Source organism: Lissotriton helveticus, chromosome 1_1, assembly GCF_964261635.1.
Source record: "Lissotriton helveticus chromosome 1_1, aLisHel1.1, whole genome shotgun sequence".
In the NCBI taxonomy this organism is placed as follows: domain Eukaryota; kingdom Metazoa; phylum Chordata; class Amphibia; order Caudata; family Salamandridae; genus Lissotriton; species Lissotriton helveticus.
In genome coordinates this window covers 1,134,934,023-1,134,953,776 of record NC_136057.1, presented here as the reverse complement: position 1 = coordinate 1,134,953,776, position 19,754 = coordinate 1,134,934,023, and positions in this window count along the sequence as shown.

Genomic DNA, 19,754 nt, shown 5'->3' with positions numbered 1-19,754 from the left:
TAAAGCACTTGGACCAGACCACATCCGGATGTTCGAGTGAAATTATGGCATTTAACCCAGACTACATGAAGATGGACGTGCTGAAAGAAGGCACATTTAACTCAGAATGCCTGGTTCCAACTATAGCATTCTGCGCACAGGCTGCATGATGATTTCCCTGTCGACATAAATCAGACGTACTCTAGCCAGCGTGGTGACATCCTTAATGACATCAGCTGGGTGTAGCCCAGACTACAGGGTGGCAGCTTTATGAAATATATTGTATATTGCCTGCATTACATGGACAGAACTGTATGCCACAATACCGAGCACACAAGTAGAATGCACCAAAAATATTGTCTACTATGGCACACTTCACGCGAGTGATACTTACCGAGTCAGGGGCACTGCGGGGGGTGCCCTGCCCTCTGCTACCTGCTTCTGCCCAACCTGCCTCTGGCTCCCATGCATGCACAGATGTGGTGTGTACTGAATAGCCTCTGCACCCAGGGACAGCCATTGGCGCGTCCTCCACCCTCCCGCCTCCTCCGAAAGTTTTAATTTCCCGGAAAAGGCTCTTGAAAGTGAAACTTACAGCCCAGAGGCGGCCATGCGCGCACCTCCGCGTGCACAGACCCCGGCCCGCACCCTCAACTGAATGCACACTTAGAAGAAACCACAGGCAGGCATGTAACTCTGGATGAGGGGGTGTACGCAGGGAGCGCGCGAGAGCCGGTGGGACCAGAGGGTGGAGGGGCGATGCTGTCCCATGCGCTCCCGGCATCTGTTCGCATCTCTGCCTGCCGCCTGCCGGGCTCGAAGACGAGGTCTCAGCCATGAGAGCGGAGCGTACGTGAGTTACTGTACGGCACATCGCTAACAATAAGATTCACTTTTAGGAACTCGTATGCAATTCGCCCCCCAGGGGGTGTTATCTGAGTCCAGGGACGCAGCAGTGCTGGAAGGGGGAGCGGGGAGTTGTGTGCTTGTGTGTTGCCAGGCTGCTGATATGAATGTATTTTCGATGTGAAATTCCCGTATCCGAAGCGTCAGTGCCGTACAGAAGAGCCAGTTCCTTTGGGCGGGACTTCCGTCTTCGGAAGTCCCGCGCACGCGCCCACGGAGTGCCTGAGAGCGGGGTTCCCATGCCCGAGGGAGAGCCCAGCGGAGGCTGTAGAAGTCCAGAATGGCGGTAAGTGGGGCTTAGTTGTAGGGGGGAGGGGGGTGCGCTTGTGTGTCTGTGTATGTGTGCGGTGGCGGCGGCGGGGGTCCCTGTATGTGTGCGTGCATGTGTGTAGGTGCGCTGGTGTATATGCGGGGGTCTCTGTGTGTGTAGGTGCGCTAGTGTGTGTGTGTGTAGGTGCGGCGGCGACGGGGGGGTTCGTGTGTGTATGCAGTGTGTGTGTGTGTGCGTGTGTATGCAGTGTGTGTGTGCCTGTGTATGCGTGTGGCTGTGTATGTGCGCATGCGTGAGTGTGGCTGTGTGAGTGTGTTTGTGCATGGGAATATGAGGCACGAGAGGGGCACGGCGCCGTGCGCGCCCACGAGGTGAAATCTGCACTCGTGCCCCTCTCGTGTCTACATTCCCAAATACGGGCAACAATAGGTCTCTCGATGCTCCACCTAAAAAGGGTTCCCAGCACAGCAAACCAGTACAAAATGTCCATTTCAACTCCAAATTTTCTTTTTAAGGTTCTTTAGCTGCTTATAGAGGACAGAATCTTCTTCAGGTTGCAGCCGCAGTGAATCGTGCTCAATTGCTCTCACGTACATCACAAAAGAAGCGCCGGAAGTCGCTGGTGCAACCTAAAGCCACATTAGCAGCCGCAAAATCTCACAGGAGCTTGCGGGCCATTAGCAGATCTTGTGGGCGCTCACGAGCACCTGGCATGTATCATCGTGGAGTGGAGTGGTGTGGCTCACTGGTTAGAGGCGGCAGACCCGAGAGCAGAGAATGGGCTGGGACCAGGGTTCGATTCCCGACATGGCAGGGTCTTGGAACAGGTTCAGCGGACTCGATAATTCTCGCCTCGGTGCCTACTCTATCCAGGGACCACACTCGGTAACTCTGGGCATTAAGCTTGCCTCATCTCCACAACGGCCCCTCACAAACGTTAGGGATGCCTGGTTTCACCTTGGAGACTCCCAGGAGAAACTATCTCACAGGGAAAGCCAGGACAGGTTCCCCAGCGGTCTATAGCGCTACGAGGCCTGCGGTGCGGGTAGCAGTGCGCTTTACAAGACACACTTTCATTTCATTTCATTTAATTTCATTCATCGTGCTCCTCATGTGTGCAAAATGATTCGGTCCTATATGCTCTTCCGATGCGGGTAAGTTTCTTGAGATGCAACACACAGGTGGGCGGGAGGGTGCTGTTATCATGGCACTGGTCACCAGTTGGGATTTGGTCTTGCTAGGGTCACTTTAGCAGCCCTTCCTCATAATGACTGTCTTAACCAGTTCATGCTCATTTGCTGGTACAGGGGCCACCGTTGCATATGGGGTCACCTTCCTCATTCTGTACTCTGTGTGGCTATGGCCCATTCAGCACTGCAGGAATCTCTGTGGTGGCCCAACCTGGTAAACAAGGTCACTGTCATCAGTTCACACACTGTCTATGGCCCAATTGGCACAACAGCAATCTTCATAATGATGCCACCTAGCATACGGGGACATCTCCTTCATTCCCCACAGGACTATGGCCCAATGGACATGGCAGCAACATTCACAGTAGTCCCACCTGCAATACAGGGTCACTGACTTCAAACCTGAATATAGGCATTGACCCGATTGGCAGAGCAATGTGCACAGCTCACTTCAAGGTGGCCCTTACTTGCATATGGTGGTCGCTGATATTTCTCTGCACATGAGCAATGACCCAATCAATGAAGTAGCTATCTTTTAACACCTCACTACAAGGATCCAATCACCAGGATCCCACGCTGGACCTCGCCTCATTCAGCACTCTCCTATATCCTACAGGGCCACTGATCTTAGCAAACAGGCAGGCTCTGGGGCATCAGTCATTGAGAGATGTCTCATCATCCAGCTTGGAAACTGGCAGGCATTGGCTCATAGAACTGGTCACAGGCAGAAGTCTTGCAGAACATCTCTTACAGCCTGACTTGCAGCTTGAAAGTTGACTATTGTGGGGGCCTCCAGCTCCCCTTCTTATATTCTATTTTCAGACACCAATTTTGATTTAGAATCTGAGTCATTGACATTTATGTTGGGGGTCTGCTTCCTTTTGATATGCCCTCTCCTCTGGTCTGCCCTTCTTCCAGAAGTGATTCTGTCAAAGCAGGAGTGACTTCTAATCTGAGAGCCCCACAACACTGGCCATAGGAGTGACTAAAGGTTCACACTTGGATGTCAAACATAGTGATATGTTTAATAAATGGTTACCCCAGGGCCTCAGATGTACTCTTTATGATTCTCTTATCAGCCTCATCTTCCTGAGTGTGTCCAGGCCTTCATAGTGACTTAATTCTAAATCAAAGCGCACATTTAATGTCCACTGTATCCTTGAGTGTGTTCTACCCAGCTCCTAGGAATGCAGCAATCCACAAATCTGCCTGAGGGAGAATCCTCTACCTTCTCATCTTTCTACAATTGGCCCTTGGTCTCCCAAAATGGAACCCAGAATCTTCCTTGTAGTGTTCCAGTCACAGGCGCACACAACGACATTGAAAACATGCAATTTCAATTCAATATTTTATTTCTGCTTTATAATCATAAAAGTTCATGCAACATACAAACCATGTATGACCAACATTAAGTAAAAAAGCGGAACCTACTAAAATAAGAATAAAAGTGATTAAAACAGATCAAATAACTTAAATTAAGACATCAATGTAGGTCAATACAGCATTTAAGACCGTGTTCTCCTCTGCAATCTTTAAAGTGATAGTGCTTCTTATACTTGGTAGCCCTAGTCTGATGGCAAACCTTTCCCTAAGGAGTCACCTTTAACTTGATGCTTCCTATTCTCCATGCCCAAAATAAAAATCTGGACACACTGAACCCATTTTGCTCCTTTATGTCACATCTAAGAATTCTGTAAGCTTCACAGTAATGGGCAGATTCCAATAGCTTACATACTGGAAGAATCCATTTATTGCAGTGTATGGTGTAGGTGGGACAAAAAAACTAAATTTGATCAATGGATTACTCTGTCTGTGGACAGAAAGGACAATTGGGAGTTGTATGGTCATTGTTATCCCATGTAGGGGTGAAGGAATTTTTAGAGGTAAAATGCCAAGATTATACTTTATATACAACGTTTTGGCCTGAGCTGGTTGTATTCTGTCTAGAATGGGCTCAAAGCAGGGGCACCTTTAATGACACAAAAACATCTCTGTTAAACTCCCCAGTTTTTGATCTTTCCATATTTGTTCCAGCCCACTTTCCTAATAGACTTGTTTCAGTGTTGCCATTGTGACCTTTGTTAATTTGTCCAGTTGCAACCATACCTCATTCATCTTAAGAACAAAAGCATTACATTCCTCCAGAGTTTTCCTATAGATAACAAGTTCAGGGATGTTCCAAACTTGAACTCAATACATTAAAAGTTTCAATAAAACTAAATGAACAAATATCTTTAGTCCCAAGTCAAACTGAAGTAAGTGGAGTAAGGGGGGTGCTACAAGGCAGATTAAAACGGGACCTGATAAATCGATTTTCTGCACTACTAAGCAATGTTAGGTCTGTCCACCCCGAGCTCTGCACCATTCACTGCCCCTGACACGGCTTTTGCTCTGTATACTTCCATGGCCAGGGATACTGCTTCACTGGAGGTGGCCTTATATTTCTTCTCTATGGCCATAGCCCTTTGGAGTAAGACTGTTTTACTTTTCCTTATCTGTTTTGCCCAAGCCATCTTATAAAACAATCTTACTCCCAAGTAATGAAATAACTTTACTCGCTCCATGGGAGCCATCTCGATCCTCATATTGCTCTTAAATGAATGATGGTGGTTTAATACCATGAATTTAGATTTTGCTGCATTTATCTCAAGGCCCCTTGTTCAGCAGAAGGATGAAAAATGGTCCAGCAACAGCTGAAGTCCACGCGGTGTGCGAGGAATTAGAAGTGTGCTATCAGCAAACGTTAAAGTTATTACACTTATACCCACTGACTTAGGAGCATCATAATTACATTTTGTTAGTCAATCAACTGCCCCATTTATATATAAATCAAAAAGTGTGGGTGCCAGCACACACCCCTGTCTGACACCATGATTAATGCTTATCTTAACTGTGAGGTCTCCTCCCGCATTCCACCTGACCTGGGCACATGATTCTAAGTGCAAATCTTTTAAAATTCTTATAAGATTATGCGGGATGCCATAGATTTCCAACACAGACCAAAGGTTCTCCCTAGGTACCAGGTCAAATGCCATCCTCAAATCAATGAAGGCAATGTAAAGGTGGTCCTACTTCAAGGTGACGTACTTCCAGCACAGTGCCCTGAAGGGAAAGACCTGGTCCAGAGTGTTGGTCTTTGCCATAAACCCTGCCTGATAGTTCTCCAGGATGTGGTGTTTGGTTATCCAATCTTGTGGTTTAATTAATATTTGCCTGGCGAATACTTTTTAGCTTATGTCGATGAGGCTAATAGGCCTATAGTTGACAGGTACATCCTTCCTCCCCTTCTTATAGATGGGCACAATGATTTCTCTGCACCAGGAAAGTGGAATATCCTATCCTCTCAAGATCTCATTGCTAAGCGTATTCAAATACAGGATCCATATCACAGGACGAGACAAATATAAGTCTCCCGGAATGCTGTCAGGGCCTGGAGCATTATCTCTTTCTAAAAGATGCAGCACCTGGGCGGTTTCTGCCATTTCAAGAACTATATTGTTTTTTGTCAATGTGCTACTCTTTTGCCCATTCTGGTCCATACCACTTCTCTCCAAGTATTCTTTGCTATTTTTTGACCGAGGCTTAAAAAGCTTGGTGAAATGGGTTTCTCATGCATTGGGTTGAACTACAAAATCCAGGTAATTTCCTATGGTATAAGACCCAGAAGCTATGAGATGCCAAAACTCAATGATTTTCCTGTTTTGTAAGGCTTCGGTAATTGTGTCCAATTGCTCTATATCCCACTCCCTTTTTGCCTTTGTTAATTTGTCTTTATAGGCTTTACTGGCTATCAATAACCCTTTGCAAAAACAACAATTGATGAACAGAATGCAGAACAATGTCATACATTCACCCAGAACAGAGATCTGGGCCTAAAGCCATCGTTTTTTTGCACTCCACACCACCCCAGGTCAGACATCGCCATATGCAAATCAGCCTTGACCGTGTGCCTCATGGGAACAGTCCAGCCCGAACTCCCAAGCCATGTCTTTCCTGGACCGGAATCAAGCATCCAATGACCGGTTTCTGGCTATCAGCCTTCATCAGCCTGGATAGCTTGACTCCAGTGGTGTGGAGAGCATGGGACTCACGTCTGAGCATACCCATCCCACTCGGGGTGACAAATGCAAAAACAGCAATTGATGGACAGAATGCAGAACAATTTATTTATTATTAATGATATTTATAAAGCGCGAACAAAGGCCCGTGGGCGTCTCGGCGCTGGAATATCTGCAGGTATTTACTCCAAGGAGGCGAAGGTCTGAGTTTACTGGTTAAACAGCCAACTTTTTAACTGTTTGCGAAATGACCAGAGTGAAGGGCTTGTTTTCATTGCATGGGGCAAAGTGTTCCATAGTTTTGGGGCTGATACCAAGAACCTTCTGTCCCCCCAAGAAACCAATTTGGTGCGGGGAACCATTAGGTCATTTAGAGTGGAAGAACGTAACAATCTGGGGGGACAGTAAGGAATCAGATTTTGTGTGAGAAAAGCAGGTCCCTGATTGTGAAGGGCCTTATACACAATGCAGAGGGTTTTCAACGTAATCTTATTTCTGATGGATAACCAGTATAGGTGTCTAATGGTTCCTGTAACAGATTGATATTTCGGAATTCTGCCCAGGAGCCTGGCTGCTGAGTTCTGGATAACTTGCATTTTGTTAATGACCCTTACTTGAGCATTTATGAATAGAGCATTACAATAGTCCAGAGTGGACAATACCAGAGATGTTACCAAGGTTTTACCAGCTGTTTCGGGGAGGAAGGGAAGGATTTTCTTTATAAGTCTTAGTTTGTGAAAGGCGGAAGAAGCAATTTGATTGGCGTGAGGGAGAAAATTGAGGCGGTCGTCGAAGATCTCTCCCAAGTTCCTCACTTTATTGGCAGGTTGAGGGGGGGGGGTCCAAGGGACGTGGGCCACCAGAGAGAGGACCATTCTGGGGTCAGTTGTCCAAAGATAACCACTTCCGTCTTGCCGGAATTAAGTTTTAGGCAATTGGAGGCTATCCAGTCCCCAATTGCCAACATGCCCTCTTTGAAGTCTTCGGCTATTTTGTGGCCGTCATTTTTAATGGCCAGGACCAACTGCGTGTTGTCCGCATAGGAGGTAAGGCTCATCCCATGGGCTCGAATGATGTTAGCAAGGTCCGACACATAGATGTTAAAAAGTGTCATACATTCACCCCAGTACAAAGATCTGGGCCTAAATCCATCGTTTTTTTGCACTTCACACCACCCCAGGTCAGACATGGCCATATGCAAATCAGCCTTGACCCTGTGCCTCATGGGAACAGTCCAGCCCGAACTGCCAAGCCATGTCTTTCCTGTACTGGAATCAAGCATCCAAGGACCGGTTTCTGGCTATCAGCCTTCATCAGCCTGGATAGCTTGACTCCAGTGGTGTGGAGAGCATGGGACTCACGTCTGAGCATACCCATCCCACTCGGGGTGACAAATGCAAAAACAACAATTGATGGACAGAATGCAGAACAATGTCATACATTCACCCCAGTACAGAGATCTGGGCCTAAATCCATCGTTTTTTTGCACTCCACACCACCCCAGGTCAGACATGGCCATATGCAAATCAGCCTTAACCCTGTGCCTCATGGGAACAGTCCAGCCCGAACTGCCAAGCCATGTCTTTCCTGGACCGGAATCAAGCAACCAAGGACCGGTTTCTGGCTATCAGCCTTCATCAGCCTGGATATCTTGACTCCAGTGGTGTGGAGAGCATAGGACTCACGTCTGAGCATACCCATCCCACTCGGGGTGACAAATGCAAAAACAATTGATTTACAGAATGCAGAACAATGTCATACATTCACCCCAGTAGAGAGATCTGGGCCTAAATCCATCGTTTTTTGCACTCCACACCACCCCAGGTCAGACATGGCCATATACAAATCAGCCTTGACCCTGTGCCTCATGGGAACAGTCCAGCCCGAACTGCCAAGCCATGTCTTTCCTGGACCGGAATCAAGCATCCAAGGACCGGTTTCTGGCTATCAGCCTTCATCAGCCTGGATAGCTTGACTCCAGGGGTGTGGAGAACATGGGACTCACGTCTGAGCATACCCATCCCACTCGGAGTGACAAATGCAAAAACAACAATTGATGGACAGAATGCAGAACAATGTCATACATTCACCCCAGTACAGAGATCTGGGCCTAAATCCATCGTTTTTTCGCACTCCACCCCACCCCAGGTCAGATATGGCCATATACAAATCAGCCTTGACCCTGTGCCTCATGGGAACAGTCCAGCCCGAACTGCCAAGCCATGTCTTTCCTGGACCGGAATCAAGCATCCAAGGATCGGTTTCTGGCTATCAGCCTTCATCAGCCTGGAAAGCTTGACTCCAGTGGTGTATAGAGCATGGGACTCACGTCTGAGCATACCCATCCCACTCGGGGTGACAAATGCAAAAACAACTATTGATGAACAGAATGCAAAACAATGTCATACATTCACCCCAGTACAGAGATCTGGGCCTAAATCCATCGTTTTTTTGCACTAAACACACCACCCCAGGTCAGACATGGCCATATGCAAAACAGACTTGACCCTGTGCCTCATGGGAACAGTCCAGCCCGAACTGCCAAGCCATGTCTTTCTTGGACCGGAATCAATCATCCAAGGACCGGTTTCTGGCTATCAGCCTGGATAGCTTGACTCCAGTGGTGTGGAGAGCATGGGACTCACGTCTGAGCATACCCATCCCACTCGGGGTGACAAATGCAAAAACAACAATTGATGAACAGAATGCAGAACAATGTCATACATTCACCCCAGTACAGAGATCTGGGCCTAAATCCATCGTTTTTTTGCACTCCACACCACCCCAGGTCAGACATGGCCATATGCAAATCAGCCTTGACCCTGTGCCTCATGGGAACAGTCCAGCCCGAACTGCCAAGCCATGTCTTTCCTGGACCGGAATCAAGCATCCAAGGACCGGTTTCTGGCTAGCAGCCTGGATAGCTTGACTCCAGTGGTGTGGAGAGCATGGGACTCACGTCTGAGCATACCCATCCCACTCGGGGTGACAAATGCAAAAACAACAATTGATGGACAGAATGTAGAACAATGTCATACATTCACCCCAGAACAGAGATCTGGGCATAAATCCATTGTTTTCTTGCACTCCACACCACCCCAGGTAAGACATGGCTATATGCAAATCAGCCTTGACCCTGTGCCTCATGGGAACAGTCCAGCCCGAACTGCCAAGAATGTCTTTCCTGGCCCGGAATCAAGCATTCAAGGACCGGTTTCTGGCTATCAGACTTCATCAGCCTGGATAGCTTGACTCCAGTGGTGTGGAGAACATGGGACTCACGTCTGAGCATACCCATCCCACTCGGGTGACAAATGCAAAAACAATTGATTTACAGAATGCAGAACAATGTCATACATTCACCCCAGTAGAGAGATCTGGGCCTAAATCCATCATTTTTTGCACTCCACACCACCCCAGGTCAGACATGGCCATATACAAATCAGCCTTGACCCTGTGCCTCATGGGAACAGTCCAGCCCGAACTGCCAAGCCATGTCTTTCCTGGACCGGAATCAAGCATCCAAGGACCGGTTTCTGGCTATCAGCCTTCATCAGCCTGGATAGCTTGACTCCAGGGGTGTGGAGAACATGGGACTCACGTCTGAGCATACCCATCCCACTCGGAGTGACAAATGCAAAAACAACAATTGATGGACAGAATGCAGAACAATGTCATACATTCACCCCAGTACAGAGATCTGGCCCTAAATCCATCGTTTTTTTGCACTCCACCCCACCCCAGGTCAGATATGGCCATATACATATCAGCCTTGACCCTGTGCCTCATGGGAACAGTCCAGCCCGAACTGCCAAGCCATGTTTTTCCTGGACCGGAATCAAGCATCCAAGGATCGGTTTCTGGCTATCAGCCTTCATCAGCCTGGATAGCTTGACTCCAGTGGTGTATAGAGCATGGGACTCACGTCTGAGCATACCCATCCCACTCGGGGTGACAAATGCAAAAACAACTATTGATGAACAGAATGCAAAACAATGTCATACATTCACCCCAGTACAGAGATCTGGGCCTAAATCCATCGTTTTTTTGCACTCCACACCACCCCAGGTCAGACATGGCTATATGCAAATCAGCCTTGACCCTGTGCCTCATGGGAACAGTCCAGCCCGAACTGCCAAGCCATGTCTTTCTTGGACCGGAATCAAGCATCCAAGGACCGGTTTCTGGCTATCAGCCTGGATAGCTTGACTCCAGTGGTGTGGAGAGCATGGGACTCACGTCTGAGCATACCCATCCCACTCGGGGTGACAAATGCAAAAACAACAATTGATGAACAGAATGCAGAACAATGTCATACATTCACCCCAGTACAGAGATCTGGGCCTAAATCCATCGTTTTTTTGCACTCCACACCACCCCAGGTCAGACATGGCCATATGCAAATCAGCCTTGACCCTGTGCCTCATGGGAACAGTCCAGCCCGTACTGCCAAGCCATGTCTTTCCTGGACCGGAATCAAGCATCCAAGGACCGGTTTCTGGCTAGCAGCCTGGATAGCTTGACTCCAGTGGTGTGGAGCGCATGGGACTCACGTCTGAGCATACCCATCCCACTCGGGGTGACAAATGCAAAAACAACAATTGATGAACAGAATGCAGAGCAATGTCATACATTCACCCCAGTACAGAGATCTGGGCCTAAATCCATTGTTTTTTTTGCACTCCACACCACCCCAGGTCAGACATGGCCATATGCAAATCAGCCTTGACCCTGTGCCTCATGGGAACAATCCAGCCCGAACTGCCAAGCGATGTCTTTCCTGGACCGGAATCAAGCATCCAAGGACCGGTTTCTGGCTATCAGCCTTCATCAGCCTGGATAGCTTGACTCCAGTAGTGTGGAGAGCATGGGACTCACGTCTGAGCATACCCATCCCACTCGGGGTGACAAATGCAAAAACAACAATTGATGGACAGAATGCAGAACAATGTCATACATTCACCACAGTACAGAAATCTGGGCCTAAATCCATTGTTTGTTTGCACTCCACACCACCCCAGGTCAGACATGGCCATATGCAAATCAGCCTTGACCCTGTGCCTCATGGGAACAGTGCAGCCCGAACTGCCAAGCCATGTCTTTCCTGGACCGGAATCAAGCATCCAAGGACCGGTTTCTGGCTATCAGCCTTCATCAGCCTTGATAGCTTGACTCCAATGGTGTGGAGAGCATGGGACTCATGTCTGAGCATACCCATCCCACTAGGGGTGACAAATGCAAAAACAACAATTGATGGACAGAATGCAGAACAATGTCATACATTCACCCCAGTACAGAGATCTGGGCCTAAATTCATTGTTTTTTTTGCACTCCACACCACCCCAGGTCAGACATGCCCATATGCAAATCAGCCTTGACCCTGTGCCTCATGGGAACAGTCCAGCCCGAACTGCCAAGCCATGTCTTTCCTGGACCGGAATCAAGCATCCAAGGACCGGTTTCTGGCTATCAGCCTTCATCAGCCTGGATAGCTTGACTCCAGTGGTGTGGAGAGCATGGGACTCGCGTCTGAGCATACCCATCCCACTCGGGGTGACATGCAAAAGCAACAATTGATGGACAGAATGCAGAACAATGTCATACATTCACCCCAGTACAGAGATCTGGGCCTAAATCCATAATTTGTTTGCACTCCACACCACCCCAGGTCAGACATGGCAATATGCAAATCAGCCTTGACCCTGTGCCTCATGGGAACAGTCCAGCCGGAACTACCAAGCCATGTCTTTCCTGGACCGGAATCAAGCATCCAAGGACCGGTTTCTGGCTATCAGCCTTCATCAGTCTGGATAGCTTGACTCCAGTGGTGTGGAGAGGATGGGACTCACGTCTGAGCATACCCATCCCACTCGGGGTGACAAATGCAAACGACCTGGGGTGGTGTGGAGTGCAAAAAAACTGTGGATTTAGGCCCAGATCTCTGTACTGGGGTGAATGTATGACATTGTTCTGCATTCTGTCCATCAATTGTTGTTGATGCATTTGTCACCCCGAGTGGGATGGGTATGCTCAGACGTGAGTCCCATGTTCTCCACACCACTGGAGTCAAGCTATCCAGGCTGATGAAGGCTGATAGCCAGAAACCGGTCCTTGGATGCTTGATTCCGGGCCAGGAAAGACATTCTTGGCAGTTCGGGCTGGACTGTTCCCATGAGGCACAGGGTCAAGGCTGATTTGCATATAGCCATGTCTTACCTGGGGTGGTGTGGAGTGCAAGAAAACAATGGATTTATGCCCAGATCTTTGTTCTGGGGTGAATGTATGACATTGTTCTACATTCTGTCCATCAATTGTTGTTTTTGCATTTGTCACCCCGAGTGGGATGGGTATGCTCAGACGTGAGTCCCATGCTCTCCACACCACTGGAGTCAAGCTATCCAGGCTGATGAAGGCTGATAGCCAGAAACCGGTCCTTGGATGCTTGATTCCGGTCCAGGAAAGACATGGCTTGGCAGTTCGGGCTGGACTGTTCCCATGAGGCACAGGGTCAAGGCTGATTTGCATATAGCCATGTCTGACCTGGGGTGGTGTGGAGTGCAACAAAACGATGGATTTAGGCCCAGATCTCTGTACTAGGGTGAATGTATGACATTGTTCTGCATTCTGTCCATCAATTGTTGTTTTTGCATTTATCATAAACCCTTGCCATCCCCCAGTTTTGCTGCTTCTATAACTTCGGTTTTAGCCTTTGTACAATCACTTGGATTTAAGCAGGATTTGCCCCCACCTTTCTTTAGTGAGGAGCAGTTGTATTTGCTCCATGAGGTTCAAATGTAAGTTTACAAAATTAATCTCACTTGGGTCTAACGTCTCTAATGGGGCCAACTTATCTTCATAAAGACTGTAAATACCAGGCTGCACCTTTTCATCTTCTGCTGGTAAAGACCATCTGACATTCCTTCTGTAGTTAAATAGATTTATTCTACTTATGATGGAAGTGGTTACCAATGAAGATAGATTTGCAAGGGAACCAGTGCAGAATGAGAACTCTAGCACTTCGTGATCACTGTTATTTCTTGTTATCACCGTCATATCAATTAGGAAAGACCAAAGAGAATTATCTACTGAGACGTAATCAATATTATTTGTATACAACCCCGGCTTGAAGGTTGGACAAGTGGGCCAGTCAGACTTGGTGTTCACAATGCTCAGACTGTATGAAGCCAGCAAGTCAATAATTTGGTCAACAATCCTTGGATGGGTTACCTTGTGATTAAAATTGTAAACTGAGACTAGCCTTGGCCTGTAGCATTGTTCCATGAAATTAAGTGGACTATGGCCCTCCAGCAATTTTGTGTTAAAAACGCTTGACATGAATTTAAAATGAGTATTTTTTAAAGATTTTGTGCCAGAAGAGGGTGGCTAAATATTGGTCAGTAACGCCGAAATTTGTTAACCCATTTGTTGCTTTGAACGTTCTGCGCCATTTATGAACGTTCGAAGAAACAGGTGCTGCCGCGTCAGCCAACAGACGTGCGCAGCACTGGCAAGGTAGTGCTCGCAACGACCGTTGGCCGACGGCAGCACTAAAGGGGTTAAATTACTGCGTTACGACCCGTATTTAGCCATGTGCAATGTAGGTAACACCGAGAGCCATCGCAAATAAGGAATCGGTAAATATAAGGGAAGCCAGTTACCGCTTCCTTAATTTGCGATTAGCAGACACCGAATCCCCTAACTACCGAATCGGTAAATAAGAAATCCTTAAATAATTGCAAATCGGAAGTACCAAAAATCGGTAATACCGAATTTTTGATTCTTCGGTATTTAGGAGTCACTAATTACCACTGACTCAAAGCAGGTGGTAATCAGGTGCACTGCATTTAACCAGCCCCAAAAGGCAACAGTGTGAACACAATGGCGGCCCTTTATGTAATTGCAAGGCGGCTACGTTTGCGAGCAGCAGGACAGAGGATCTGGAGACGGGAGGAGCACGTGTACAGACTACGCGTTACACTGTTCTAAATGACTGAGGCTGAAATCCATGAGAGGTACAGGCTACACCCCCAAACCATCCTAGACCTGATATGGGACCTGCACCCACTCCTGGAGCATCAGACACCAAGAGTGCACGCCATACCAACACATGTTCAGGTGCTCTGTAGCTTGCACCTACAATCAGGAAGTTACCAGGGGGGTGATAGCTGTGGCAGGTGGTGTGTCACAGATTTGCCTGTCCCGTTTCTTCAACTCTTTCTTGGATGCCATGATGCAACAAATGAATCACTACATACATACGCTTCCCCAGCACACAGGCGGAACTGCAGAAGACAAAGCTGGATTTCTACCAAAAGGCCCAGTTCCCACATGTAATAGGGTGCATTGATGGGACACGCATACCAATCTGCCCACCTGCAGCTACAGAGTACATATACCGCAACTGCAAATCTACGCACTCCATCAACATGCAGGCGATATGCGATGCAGACCACATCATCACTGACATTGTGGCCAAATTTCCAGGGAGTACCCATGACTCCTACATATTCAGGAACAGTGGGATCTACACACATCTGGCTGGGGGAGAATTTGGAGAAGGATACCTGCTAGGTAAATCAATTTGACACACCCTGATGTATACCTTGGATGAATGCGTTGTTGACTCTTATTAATGGCACTTCCTTTACCACTCAGGTGACAGTGCATATGCCGTGCGGGCATTTATCCTAACTCCATAACTCAACCCTTCCACCCCAAGTGAGAGAAGGTACAATGTGGCACATAAAAGCGCGCGCACCTTTGTGGAGCGCACCTTTGGACTTCTAAAAAGTAGTTTCCGTTGCCTCCACAAAAGTGGAAGTGTACGTCAGTACCGCCCCATCATCTGCTGCAAAATAATAGCAACATGTGCCATGCTGCATAACCTTGCCACAAAGAAAGGAACAGCAGTGGAACTAACTGACTCTGTGGATGAGGGTGAGTACTGTCCACAGCCAGAGCACAGCGCAGCAGGTGTGGCAGCAGCACCAGATGGGAGACACAGACGGGCTGAGATAACATGCAACTATGTCTGAGTAAGTAAGGAGACACAGCCAGTTACTGTAAGTGTGTGACGGTGTTTAATTAGCACAACACACCACTACAACATGAAGGGCGTCACATGCCAGGCCTAATTTAAATGCATTTTCCAAAAACCAAAACGGGTTACATCACCCATTTCGGTAAACCATGTGATGGCTGGCATTACTTCCTGTGCCCACGTGCAGCACTGCTGCGTTCCTTGGCCACACTTTCCTTACTGGCAGTCTGTCCTGTGGCAGTGTTGTGCCATTCGCTGCGCCTCCTGGACTCTGTGATAGGGGGCATCCTGCTACTGCAGCTAGTAGCCTCTTAACTATCCCCCCCCACCACCTGTAGTGGCTACCTGGTTGGTCTGTAGCACTTCTAGTGCACTAGTCACTGTGACCAGCCCTTTTGCCACATCACGGCTGCAGTGGGCCATCTCCTCCTGCATGGCCACTGAGCGCCTGCAGAGCAGAGAGGTGGCAGTGGAGAGGCGGTTCACCACGTTGGAGTAGTTATCAAGTTTCTGCCTCTCCCTGCGCCTCGCCAAATGGTCCTCATCCAATTTGCTGCACAGCAGCCTCACTGCCTCAGACATGTCCCTCATTCCCTCAGCCACAGTATTGTTCATGGAACAGATGCCCTTCTTTATTCGCAGCATGTGCCCATTCATCTGTACCATCTGCCGCTGGACTGACCTTATTGCTTTGCCTTACAGGTGCTGCACCTTGACCATGTTCCCCTCAAGACATGCAAACACACTCTCATCCTCGCCCTGTGAAGCTGGACTGGCTGCCCTTCCCCTGCAGCGTCTGGCACATGTGTGGGCATGCTCTGTGGGTGAATGTGAGCCTGCACCGTTGGCATCTCATCCGCCGTGGACTGTTGTCCTCCCATGCTGTCCTCCTCGGACACCTCCATCTGCTGGAGGCTTGCCACTGCATGCCTCCTGGCTCTCGGTGCTGGTGGCGTTGATGATGGCAGTGGTGATGCTGGTGATGGTGGTGGTGATGGTGGTGGTGGTGGTGGGGTGGTATGCCCTGCAGGTGACAGGACCTCCTTCTCCTGTGTCCTCTCTGTCCTGGGTGCCTTTTCTTTGTCCCCTCTGCAGCCCTCCACGATGGCTCGCCTGTGAAGACAGAATGTATATTTGCTCACTTATCTGGAAGCATTTGCATAGTAATAAATTCATGCCTGCCAATCAAACTGCCAGTCCTCTGCTTGCTATTTGCTGATGTGTGTCACATGCCCTTGGGTTCAGAGGACTGACTGTTCTGACATTTGTTACTTCAGCCTAGTTTTAAGTAAAACATGTACTGGAGTGGGATGCACAATGCCTCATTGGAGAATAGGTTAGGGAGTGGGAGGCACTGCATGCAGTGCATGCATCTGACCTTGTTTGTTGCCAGCTCTGGCTGAGCTGTCTGCATCCCCAATCCCACTCACACTCACACTCTCCGGCTTGAGGGTGGACTCGACCAGGAGATCCAGGGCAATTGGTTCAGGTGCTGTGCTTCTCCCTCTACCTTGCTTCTTTCTCTCTGCCAGCCTCTCCTTTGCATGCTTCCTCAGGTCACACCAGCGTTTTTTGAGTTCCTCAATGGAGCGCTGTGTTATTCCAATGGCATTGATCTTTTTCTGGATGACCAGCCATATCTGCCTCTTCTGGGATTCAGGCAGGTGCAGAGACTGTTTGTCAAAAAGTTTATCGTGGTCCTTTGTGACTTCCTCAATAAGGACCTCCAGCTCCCTCTCACTGAATTTATGCATTCTTTTGCATTCAGCTGCCTCCTTCTCCCTCTCCTGGTTGGCCATATTTGCTCAGTGTTGTCAGCAAAACATTGGAAGGGTTGCTCCTGGCTTGTTTGCTGTGCTCTCTGCCTCTAAAACAGCTTCAGGATCAGTGCAGCTGCATGGGTGTGGCCACTTCCTGGTTGTGAGGTAATGAGGGAGCACAGGATTGGCTGATTCGACAATTACCGATTTTTTTAAATTACCGATTTGCTAATTATCAAATCGGTATTAAGGAATCGGTGATGCAGATTCGGTAATGGGGAATCGGTAATTATTTTTACCGATTCATTCCGAATCGCAAATTTTTACTGATTATTACTGAATCACAAATTTTTACAGATTTTTTACATACATCTGAAATATCGAGTTCTTAATAGCGAATCATTAAAATTCGCTATTGAGGACTCTGTATTTCAGGATTACCTACATCTGGCCCTTAGTCATGTGAGATAATTGAGTTACCATTCCTGAGCAGTGGTTTGTCTGAACTGAGCGAATATACACATTTATAATCGCTATATGCCATGTCCCCAGATAGGGCCCAGAGGAAATAGTCACACCCAATATATCTCTAGAGTAAGAGCTCAAACCTTTTACCTTAGGAAACAGTTCTATTTTGAGCCACCTGATGGCCTTCCCGCTTTTGCGGGGACCGCGTTAGATGCAAAGGTGATATATCCTGCTCTATGCACTGGTTCTCCAGCTCAGGTTCCCTGTAGAAGAACTATATGGAATTGGTCTATAAATTAGCCCTACTCCGGATCCTCTAACTTTCCTCTTAGATCTGCACATTCCATGATAATAGATTATAGTGTCTAACTGACCTACTTCTACCTTTTGATGATGTGCAACCATATTTATTTCTCTTCTGCTCTCTACACTATGTATGATAAGGTTGTATGTCTCTTTTATTTTTTGATTAAGGGAAGCTGCTGTGATTCCGGAGCCTGCTATAGAAGCTGAGTAACTGTGTGGTTCGGATGTCTTGCATCTGGATTCCTAATTGTCAGCGGAGATCAGACAGGGACCCCCACATTCCCTGGGGCTAGAAGGTAGATAGTTACTAACTGTTAAGTTTAGTTTATAGGAAATGTCAGTGCATTGTGTGTGGTCCACAGCATTAATTTTGAGTCTTATGCCTGATTCAATAGGAGGCCTATACCTATGTTCCAGTCTTATTAAACCTGCCACTAGCTTTAGGCCTACATAGTCTGTCAGATGCTGGTACTCACTAAATCTGGCCGCTTCCATTAGATTTTCTTATATAAAACAGATCTACAATCCCTCAGGTTTGTAAGCCAATGAATTACTTTGTTGATTAATGAGTCCTGAATTTCTCAAACTGGGTGGGAGTTTAGGCCCATCTACCATGTATATGTCCCATTTCTTTTCTTGCCCCCCTGGTGGTGTTGTCAAGTTTTTGTTTGAATTTGGTATTAGTGAAGTCTGTAGCTTATACTGTAGGTAATTGGCTCTTTTACCCCTTACAGATTCACTTGGTGTCAGCTTGACAACATGTGGCATATTACACTTTCGACCAGATTCTCAAAAGGGCCTGAGCGAGTCCCTTCCCTTTTTAGAGGCCTCAGTAGTCAGTACAACATGAGGTCGATTCATAATGAAAGATGTTGTATCGTTGAGGGGAATACCCCCTGAGGTCACTTTGTGATTGAGGTATCTGCCTCCTTTGATGAGGGAAGTTTAGAGCTAAGGGTCATAACTATGGCTGTCAGTTTATTGACCTTTTCATTAATAAACGTTGTTAAATTGCTCATATATTCCTTTAGTCCCACTGTTCTTGGATGACCGCTATCTGGTCATTTGAAAAGTCCTTCTCTAATTCTATTGGATTGTTATAAGCTAGTGAGGATGGTATGGGTGTGTTTCGGATTGCTTGTGTCACTGTCACTATCTGCTTTGCATCCTTCCTCTGGAATGTGACTAATGTGTCTTCAATCTAAAACAGAGTAAGATGCAGCTGTGATTCAAATATTAAGTATTCCTATCTGTTGCAGTTACAGGAAATGTTACAGGAAATCTGACATGAGGATTTGGTCTTCAGAAGCAAATCCTCTTAGATGTCACTTTGGTTACAGTTTTGTAAATATAGGAGTAATCTTAGTTTGGGATATGTTTGCAGTCTCCAGATTTTACCTTGAACACTCTTACCAATAGAAGTTTGGAATTGAGTGTACAGAGCCTGGCTGTGGCCTTGAGAATGTTATAGCAGTTCAGGGCAAGAAAAATGAATGGAACATGTCCTGTGAACTGAAGCTATGTTTGTCTGAATAGTTTTCTCCAGAGCAGGGCCATCCAGTTAGCCAGCCTTTCTGTTGAGGTTTGAGGATTTCGTTGGTTCCTGTTCTGCCTTTTTGGGTTGGTCTTCAGTTCCAGGAAAAAGGGAGAGCTCCAAAGACAAAGACCGCAGCTGGACACTCCTTTCAATCATAGGTCAGGCTAAATTTGTTGTCCTTTACCCAGGGGACGAGAAAGCAGATTGGGATGAACACGTTGGATTGATGCAGTGATTTG